Here is a 10,536-nt window from a genome sequence, read left to right on the forward strand (position 1 = left end):
CCCTATAGCTAATTGGCTCTGGTTCTCAGCCCAGAACTCTGGGAACAGGGAGTCAAGTGCATGAGAGGTGGCAGGAGAGGCTCTTTAGAATGATGCTGGGAGTAGCTCAGCCTCTTTCTGAGCCAAGGTATTCCTTGGGGGAGGGCAGGTGGGACAATGGGCATGATATGAATCCTTCTCTCAGAAGAAGGAGAGTCAGCTTCAGCCTCGCTCTTTTGCCTTGGGGTAGTTGAATTCTATCCATTTGAATTCTACTTTTTAAAATTAAAATGTATTTTAAATGCTGCAACAATTTATGTAAATTGAAACAAACAGATTTTGTAATTAAAAACATTGTAAGTATAAAATTCAAACAATCAAGGTAAAGTTAAAGTCCCTTGACCATCCATCATCCAATTCAAGAGACTTTCCACCACTGCCCCTGATTGGGAGTGTATCTTTTCCTTTTTTTTTTTTTTTTTTTTTTTTAGACAGAGGGAGAAGGCAAGCAAGGGAGGGGGCAGAGGGAGGGCGAGAGAGGGAGAATATTTTTTTTAAGTTTATTTATTTACTTTGAGAGAGAGAGAACACAAGCAAGTAAGGAAGGGAGAAAATCCCAAGCAGGCTCCACATTGCCAGCACGGAGCTCAATGCAGGGCTCAATGTGGGGCTTGATGTGGGGCTTAATGTGGGGCTTGAACCCACAAACCATGAGATCACAACCTGAGTTGAAACCAGGAGTCAGATGCTTAATTGACTGAGCCACCCAGGCTCACTTGAGCCAAAATCAAGAGTCAGATGCTCAACCAATTGAGCCACTCATGTGCCTCTCCTTCCCTTTTTCTACTATATATATATATATATACATGTGTGTGTGTGTGTGTATGGAGTGTTTTGTTTCATTGGGCTTGTTTTGCTTTTGCTTCTAGTTTTAGAATTATGCTTTACATTTTTTCATTTACTTAATTACAGCGACATAGTTCAGAATTCCAAAGGTTCAATAGGGAATATAGTAAAACCCAGGTGCCCCTCCCTCCCCTGTTCCCACCATCCAATCTCCTCCCTGGAGGCAAACACTAATTCTAGTTTCCTGTTATTCCTTCCAGAGGTATTCTAGGCAGTTAAAATCCAGTGCATATATACTTATATGTATTTTTCACACAAATAGAGACACTGTTCTGCACCTAGTTTTTTTTTCACTTTACAGTGTATTTTGCAGACCTTTCCTTATCAGTAGCCTCACTTTTTTCTTACACATGCATAGTATCCCATTGTATTTATACACAATGTGTGTCAATTCCCCTGTGGAAAGAAAGGTTGTTCTCAATATTTTATTATTACAAATAATGCTGCAATTAATATTTGCATCCATTACTTTGCATATTTATTCATAAGATGAACATTTATTAGTGGGGATTAGTCAGGTGAGGTTATTTGAAAAGTTTAAATAGCATTTTAAATGTTGATTGATATTACCAAATAGGCTTTAGGATGTACCGATTTTTACTGCTTATAAGTTTGTTTTTACATAAATATATCATATTATATACTCTGTCCTGAACACTCACATTTTCCACTCAGCAATATGACTTGAGTTCTACCTATGTCAATACACATAGACACATAGACCTACCTACCTCATAAAAAAACTGCCTTCCAGTTTCCCATTGTGTGGCTGTAGATAGCCTATTTAACTGTAGATAGTTTATTGAGGGACATTTGGGTAATTTTCAATTTTTTGCTGCCACAAACAACACTACAATTACTATTTTTGTGTGAGTAGAATAGATTCAGAGAAATGACTTACAAGACTGATAGGTATACATATTTTAAATTTCTTTTTTTTTTTTAATTTTTTTAATGTTTATTTATTTTTGAGAGAGAGAAACAGAGTGTGAGTGGGGGAGGGGCAGAGAGAGAGGGAGACACAGAATGTGAAGCAGGCTCCAGGCTCTGAGCTGTCAGCACAGAGCCTGACAGGGGGACCGAACTCACCAACCGTGAGGTCATGACCTGAGCCGAAGTCGGACGTGTAACCAACCGAGCCACCCTGGGGCCCCTATATTTTAAATTTCAAAAAATGCTCTCTCAAAATGTGCCAGGTTAGACTTCCACCAATGGTGCATGAAAGCTTTAGGTTTACATCTAGAAGCAGCCTATGTGTTTCATCCAGAATCAAAGCTCAAAGTCCCAGTTATCACTGGGATCATCTAGGCCCTGAGCCTCTCTCTGCAGAATGTGAGTGGACAAGCTGAGTGTTGGGAAGGAGGAGCATAGGCTAGGGATAGTCTGTCCCCCATTAGGCAGATGGTCACCTAGGTAACATAGCCCTCTCCAAAGAAAAGGCAAGGCTACTTTGGGAAAGAGTGAGCTCCTCATCACTAGAAGTGTCTGAATGGAAGTTTGGTATCAACAAATGTTCTGAGTATGTGCTCGGTGCCAGATCTTGGGCTCGGTGTCTTGACTCAGAAATGTGTCATATCCATTTCCTGCCCTCCCAGAGCTTGATAATCATGGGATCTCACCCCACATCGGGCTCAATGCTGAGTGTGGAGCCTGCTTAAGATTCTCTCTCTCTCTCTCTCTCTCTCTCTCTCTCTCAATCTTTAAAAAAAAAAAAAAGAAAAGAGAGAGTTGAAAGCTTAGCCGACTAAGCCACCCAGGTGCCCTCAAACATCCTTTAAATGCACAACTGAACCTTCAACAGTTTGGGTTTTTAACAGATGTTTGGGGAGATGAAGACTTGGGTTTACATGAAGTTTGGGATTTGAACTGAGACCCTTGAAGAGCTATACCCACAGTGATAGATTAGAAGAAAACAAACTTCTGACTACTAGCAAAGGAAACAAAAAGGATATATGTCCATCTTGACCTGGCATTTGGGTGCGGGAAAGAAATGATCTGAGAATCTGAAACCACACTCCTGTCCTCGATGAGTCTGGAGTTCAAATTTATATCACCTGAATGGCTGGTAAACTTCAAGGCTGAGAAATTCACACAAAAGGAGATGTACTCCCAAACCAACTCTCAGATGCCTAGGAGAAACAAATGCAAATCTTCTCTGGATGTCCTCCACCCCAGTTTCAGGCTATACAGAATTCCTATGTATAAAGCCCTTCCAAACATTATTTAATAATCCACAAGGAAACAATTGATGAAATACACAAGGAAACAATCCACCATGAGCAAGATTCAGTAGACACAAGGAATCAGACTGCCAAAAACTTCAGATACTAGAATTATCAGATAGTGATTACCAAGTGCTGTTTAGAGACAGCTGCTTAGTGCTTTCTTTGGGAGTATGGAGAAAGAACCAACTCTCAGGTGGAACCAAAGTCTTCATAGAGATGGAAACTTGAAGAATGTGCCTTGAAAGATAAGTAGGATTTTGCCAAGTGGGGACAAGTGCTGTTGGATAGCCAGTGGGGTGTACACAGTAGAATGTACCAAGGAAATGACAATTCATAGTTTATTTTCTCAGGTGCAAATAGGGCACAAAAGTGGGGGATGAGTCAAGGGAGGTAGGTAGGGGGGGTAGATCATGGTGGCCCTTGTGAGCCATCCTAAAGGACTTCAATTCTTAAACTAAGTGCAAAGGAAAGCCAGTGAAGAGTTTTAAGTGAAGGGTTTTAGGTGAAGGGTTAATGATACTCATTTGTTCGTTTATTCATTCATTCAACCAATGGGTATCAAACATAAAAAGTGGTTGTAGGATGGAGAATGGCAACAGGAGACCTGTTAGGAGAGTATAGTAGACATCTAGGGGAGGAATGCTAGTGGCTTAGACCAGGGCAGTGGCAGTGAAGATGGAGAGGAGTAGGTTGATTTGACTAATCTTTAGGCCAAAGCTTGAAGGTGGATTATGTACAAGGATGGCCATTGGGAGAGGTCAAGGCTAATTCTCAGGTTTTTAGTTGAACAACTGAAAGACTGGTGGTGCCATTCACAGAGATAAGGAATTAAGGAGGAAGAGTGAGTTGTTGAAAGGAAGATCATGAGCTCAGTTTTAGATATTTGGAATTTAGGGGTGTCTGGGTGACTCAGTCAAGCGTCCAACTTCGGCTTAGGTCATGATTTCACAGTTCATGGCTTTGAGAGCCTCATGTCAACTCTGTGCTGACAGCTCAGAGCCTGCAGCCTGCTTCAGATTCTGTGTCTCCCTCTCTTCTTCCCCATCCCCCCTCAAAAATAAATAAACATTAAAAAATTTAGATATTTGGAATTTAAAGTGTCAATGTCTAGTTTGATACACATGTCTGAATATCAATAAGTGAAACCTGGGCTGGAAATAAAGATATGAGAATCACCAAAATATAAATGGTAATTAAAGCCAGGGAAGAAATCCAGAGGCTGATTTCCATCTCCTGTTGTATTGGTTAGGAACTTTTGGTAGCAGGTGGCTAAAGACCCAACTCAGACGGGATTAAACTAGAAAAGAAATTTGGTTGAAATGTTTAGCACTAATTGCCCTCAGGCAAGGTTTGATCCAGTGTCTCAAATAATGGAACTAAGATCCAGTCTTTTCTAATTTTTCCAAAACACTTCCTAGGAGTTGGCTTAATTCTTGACAGAGTCTCTTTGTGACCACATGCTAGTGTAGGGGAATGGCTCTGCCTTGTCACCTGGTGACCTTACACATATTCATTCATATAAGCCAGATGGGCAAAGGTTTGAAAAACTTAATCTGAGTCTTGGCAGACTGCCTCATGACCCTCCCAGAACATGAGAGGATGGGAGGCTTGTAAGACTCTGATGCCATGTTCTCCGGGACTCCCTATCTCCCCTGGGAAGCTGTAATGAGAGTTTTCTTACTTCTTCCCAGGTTCTGAGGAGCTAATGGGACTTTCTACCCCATCCTACTAAGAATGGAGCTACAGAATAGAAAACCTGTTAACTGCAGCCTAGAATTGGCTCCTTAGCAACAAGGTGCCTACAACTCACGTTGCAATTGCCCAGCTCTTTTTGTTTCAGTGTCATCCTTTTTGGTGTGGGGTACAAGGATCACAGGGAGCTGGCTTATTCTTGTTGTGTATGTAAGTAATAAACTGCTTACATTGAACATGGCTCATTGTACCTTTACCAGTTGAATTAGGCTTTGGCCTTGGCCTTGCCTTATCTTGTCTTGTACATATATATTGCCAGCTGCTTCTAGGTCTGGGTGCTTCCAAACTCAAACCCAGCAGAAAAGAAAAGACCCATTTCCCCAAATGGCTCAATCCAAAATTCCAGAATTGAGGTGTTTTGTTTTGTTTTGGTTTGGTTTTAGCTCTGTTGACCTGATTTGGGTCATATGCTTATTCCTGAACTAATCACTGTGGCTAGGGATTTGGAGTGTGTTGGTTAGTTTAAGCTATTTAGGCCCATTCCTGGAAATGGGTTGAGGTCAATCCCACTCAAATTACATAGCTGAGAATTCAGGGTCCTATTTGGAAAAGGGAAGGGAGAGGTGGAATGGATGCTAGGAAGCAACAAGCAAAGCCCACTGTACCTGTCTCTTTTTCCAAAGCAGGGAAGTCTGTGTGTATTGGGGGGAAGGGCATGAGGGGTCTGAATGCATAGTTTGTGGAGGGTATGGTTCCTGAGGAGAGGGGTTCAGAGACAGGAGGCTGAGCTACAGGAAGCCAGTCTTTTCAGGTTGTAGTTCTAGTTTATATCTTGGTCTTGTTTTCCTAACAGAATGGCTTTTGCAATGGTGAGCATTTGTGGGTAGGAGACAGGAAGAAAATTGAGAGGGCTGGAGGCATAGAGTCCCAGAAATCTGTCTTCAGGGCATTATGTAAGGCCAGGTTTTTGGTTCCTTTTGGGCCCTTACAACACTTGGGTGCAAGGGTTGAGGAGGGAGCTAGTGTGCGTCTCCTACTTGGTCTCACCAGGCACCCAACCCAGGAAAAAGAGGGAGCTAGTATAGGAGACAGACGGTGAGAATCCTGGTTTCTGGAGAATCCTGGTTTCTCTGAGACTTCGTTTCCTAATCTGTACCATGAACTAGATCAGGTCTTTCCTACCTTATCAGTCTTAAGGATGCCTTCAATGATTTTTCCCTACATGCCATTGCCTTCCTTTCATCCTATTTATTGAGTTGTTACTGTTAATTTTTAAGTTTTTATATAGTTTGTTTTTTGATGAAAAAGCTACACATAGATCAAGCCAATGCTGTATCTTTAATTCTTCTTTTGTTTTTATAACAACCCTGTTTTCTTCCCCCCACTCTATTCTTATGTGTCTTTTGCTGATTTTCTTGAGTTCATTCTTTCTCATCCAGGTCATATCTTGCAAGTCTATGTGTGGGTTAATTTCTCTTTGCATAATCCAAGGAATTGTAAATTTTATCAAAGTCTGTTTGGCCATTGCTAAAGTGGGTTCAAAGTTGAAGACAAGGATAATTCCTCTAGTCTCACCTCTTGCTCATTTCACCCCACATTGGCCTCCCTCATTGCAAACTCAATCCCTTCCTCCCCATACACCCCATTGACCATTGCCAATTCTTTATATCCATGGTTCCCTCTCAATCTTTAGGTATCAGCTTAAATATCACTTCCTCAAACAGGCTTCCATTGACTACCCAATCTAGTCAATAGTAGGTCCTCTGTCATTCATTGTCATTGCTCCTGGTCTGTTGCCCTCACAGGTCTAATCATAAACTCTAATTATTTTGTCTGATTACTTCCATTTTGTATGACTCCCTGCTAGACTATAAACTCCAATATGAGAGGGACTGTGTCTATCTTTCTCACCACCGTTATTAGTGGATATTTGCCTTTTTCTTCCCATTCAGTGTCCAATCACCCCTTGCCTTCACTCATATGATTTCACCCAGCTGCCTTCAGGGTGTGCTGTCCTAAGACAAATAGTAAATTCATCATCTGACTTCTCACAAATCCTTTTCTCTTGCTGTTTTCACACAGCCATGAGGCAGGCATGGGACCTAATCTCAATCAATCTCATGTTCTTTCCAAGAACTTTGGATCTTGAAAGAACAGTTACAAGGCCATGAAAAACTGGTTAATGTTCACTCATTCCACTGGCGGTGCCTAGTTGATGCGGCAGGTGCCTCCTGCTTCCCAGGCCCTGTATTGTTTATTTGGGCCCTGATCGTTCCAAGTCTGGTTTACTCAGTCTTCCCTTTAGCCCTGTGAACTCCCGTGCCACCTCTTAGTCAACTTCCTTTATGTTAAAGGTGGCCAGAATCAGTTTGCTGTTTGGAATACAAGAAAGTACTGGATAGATTGTATCTCTACAGACTAGCATAGGACTCAGCAAAGGTAGGTGTCCAATAAATGCTAAAGGAACAACTACCCAGGTGTATGGCCTAAAACTGGTTACTTAATATCTTAGAGCCTCAATTTCTTCCTCCTGGGCAACCCACATACCATCTGGGATCTCTGGTTTCTCAGGACAGAAATCATCTTGCTTGTTCCTTTATTATCTCCCTTCTTTCAGTTCTCTACCCTCCCTTCTCAGCTACAAAACAACTTAACCCAACTCAACCCAAATTCCTCTCATTTTCTCAGGAAGAGCAGCTTAACCGCAATGTCTGGACCTAACATTCAGATCCTGGTTATGCTGTGTACAAGTTGTGTGACCTTAAACAAATTACTAAACTTCTTTGTTCTTCAGTTTCCTCATACGCAGGTGGCGATAGGGAAATTATAGTAGTTGTAATAGTATATAATACATATGCTGATATATAAGAGTAATATATAATATATATCATATATATCATATATAATATATAGTAATATATAATCTATATAATAAATAATAGTATATACTATATATACATATATATTATATACATATATACTGAGATAAAACATGTGAAGCACTTAAAATAATGCTTAACACATAGTAAGCACTCAATAATGATAGCTATTATTACTATTTTCATCTTTTTGTTGCATAAGAAACTGGATACCTACACCTTCAGGGTAATGTTCTTCAAAATATGGCACCTGAACCACCAATATCAGAATAAACTGGAGAGATTAAAAGTGCAGGTTCCTGGGTTCCTTCCCAGACCTAGTGAATCACAGTTTCTATGGCAGAGCTAGGAAATTTACATTTGAAAAATATATCTCCCAAATGATTGTTCATTTTTTATTTTTTATTTAAAAAAATTTTTTTTAAATGTTTATTTATTTTTGAGACAGAGAGAGACAGAGCATGAATGGGGGAGGGTCAGAGAGAGAGGGAGACACAGAATCTGAAGCAGGCTCCAGGCTCTGAGCTGTCAGCACAGAGCCCGACGCGGGGCTCGAACTCACCTACCGTGAGATCCTGACCTGAGCTAAAGTCGGCCACTTAACTGACTGAGCCACCCAGGTGCCCCTAAAATTCACCCATTTAAAGTATATAGCTCGGTGGTTTTGGTATATTCACAGAGTTGTACAACCATCACCACAATCTGATTTTAGAACATTTTTATCATTCCCAAAAGAAATCCTGTCCTCATTAGCAGTCATTTCCTATTCTCTACCCCGCCAACCACCTCGGCTTTAGACAACCACTAATCTGCGTTCGATCTCTATAGATTTGCCTATTCTGGACATTTCACATAAATGGAATTATATACACTATGTGGTCTTTTGTGTTTGGCTTATTTTACTTAGCATGTTGTCAAGGTTCATCTATGTTCATCTATGTAGCATGTATCAGTACCTTTTTTTTTTTTTTTACTCAATGATAGTCCATTGGATAGATATACCACATTTTGTTCATCCATTCATAACAAACAAAATGGATATTTTCCTTGTTTCCACTTTTTGGGTATTATGAATAATAACTATGAACAAGCTGTGAACATTCATGTACAATTTTTGTATGGATATCTGTTTCATTTCTCCTGGATATTAGCTAGGAGTTTAATTTTTAGTTCATATGGCAATTCTATGTTTAACATTTTGATGAACTGCCAAACTGTTTTCCAAAGTGGGGGCAGCATTTTATATTCCCACCACCAATACATGAGGGTTCCAATTTCTCCACTTCCTTGCCAATACTTGTTATTATCTGCCTTTTATTGTAGCCACCTTCATAGGTGAGAGGTAATATCTCATTGCGGCTTTGACTTGTATTTCCCTAGTAACTAATGATGTTGAGCATCTTTTCACATGCTTATTGGCCATTTGTGTCTCTTTTGGAGATATGTCTAGTCCAATCCGTTGCCTTTTTTTTTTTTTTTTTTTTTTTTTACAGATTTTAAGTAATCTCTACACCCAACCTGGGGCTCAAATTTACAATTCCAAGATCAAGAGTCACATGCTCCACCAACTGAGCCAGCCGGGCACCCCATCCTTGCCCATTTTTAATTGGGTTATTTATTTTCCATTATTGAGTTATAAGAGTTCTTCATATATTCTGAATAAAAGTCCCTAATAAGATATATGATTTGCAGATATTTTCTTCCATTCTGTGAGTTGTCTTTTTATTTCTTGATAGTTTCCTTTGAGGCACAAGTTTTTAATTTTGTGAAATTCAATTTATTTATTTCTTCTTTTGTTGCCTGTGCTTTTGGTATCTAAAAAACCATTGCCTAACTCAAGGTCATGAAGGTGTACTCCTATGTTTTCTTCTAGGTGTCTTACAGTTCTAGTTCTAATATTTAGGTCTATGATCCATGCAAACTCATGTTTAAGAACCACTAGTTTGGGTCTACCTAAAATGTTTTTCCTAAAGACAATCCTCACCCTAAGAAGAACTTTTAAGTCATCTGTAGGATGATGTAAACAAAAATAAAACAGCTAATATATACCAAGCAAATGGTATGGACTAACCATTTTACATTACATAATCTTGTTCAATCTTCACCAAGAGGTTTGTGTTATAATCACCTCCACTTTTCATGATGTAATACACTTCACTCTATGATGATGTAATACATATATCTCCTCCTTTTATGTCAAAGAGGATACCAACACTTGTATCTTCAGGAAGGGAGGTTATACAGACTAAATAAGGTCATTTGTGTTAAAAGTATGGCACAGTGTTTGGCAGAACAGGGCTCACAGGATGAGAATGCCTCTTTCTATTCCTTTCTAATTGCCTCTCCCACTGAAGACCTACCCCTCCCATTGGTCAAGAAAGCTATCAGCTCCAGGGCTGATTTTTGTATTCTCCTAGCATCCTGCTCCGTTTTTTCCCTTTACTCATTATGATTTGTGATTTTACTTTTGTGTTACTCTTAAGATTATCACATCTCTTCAGCTACTCTCCAACTTCCAAAAAGGCCTAAGGTGCAATTTTGCCACTGGAATATTCCCCAATACCCTGTATAGAGCCTGGGGATACAGTGATCTTTTAAAAATATATAGCTGACTGGGGCACCTGGGTGGCTCAGTCGGTTAAGAGACCAACTCTTGATTTCAGCTCAGACCACGATCTCATGGTTTGTGAGTTGGAGCCCTGCATTGGGCTCCATGCTGTCAGTGTGGAGCCTGCTCTCTTTCTCTCTCAGCCCCTCCCCTGCTCAATCTCTCTCTCTCTCTCAAAATACAGAAAGAAATTAAAAATATATATACACCTGACTACATCACTTTTTGGTCTAAAATCCTCCAATGG

This window comes from Acinonyx jubatus, chromosome A3 (genome assembly GCF_027475565.1).
Source record: "Acinonyx jubatus isolate Ajub_Pintada_27869175 chromosome A3, VMU_Ajub_asm_v1.0, whole genome shotgun sequence".
Classification (NCBI taxonomy): Eukaryota; Metazoa; Chordata; class Mammalia; order Carnivora; family Felidae; genus Acinonyx; species Acinonyx jubatus.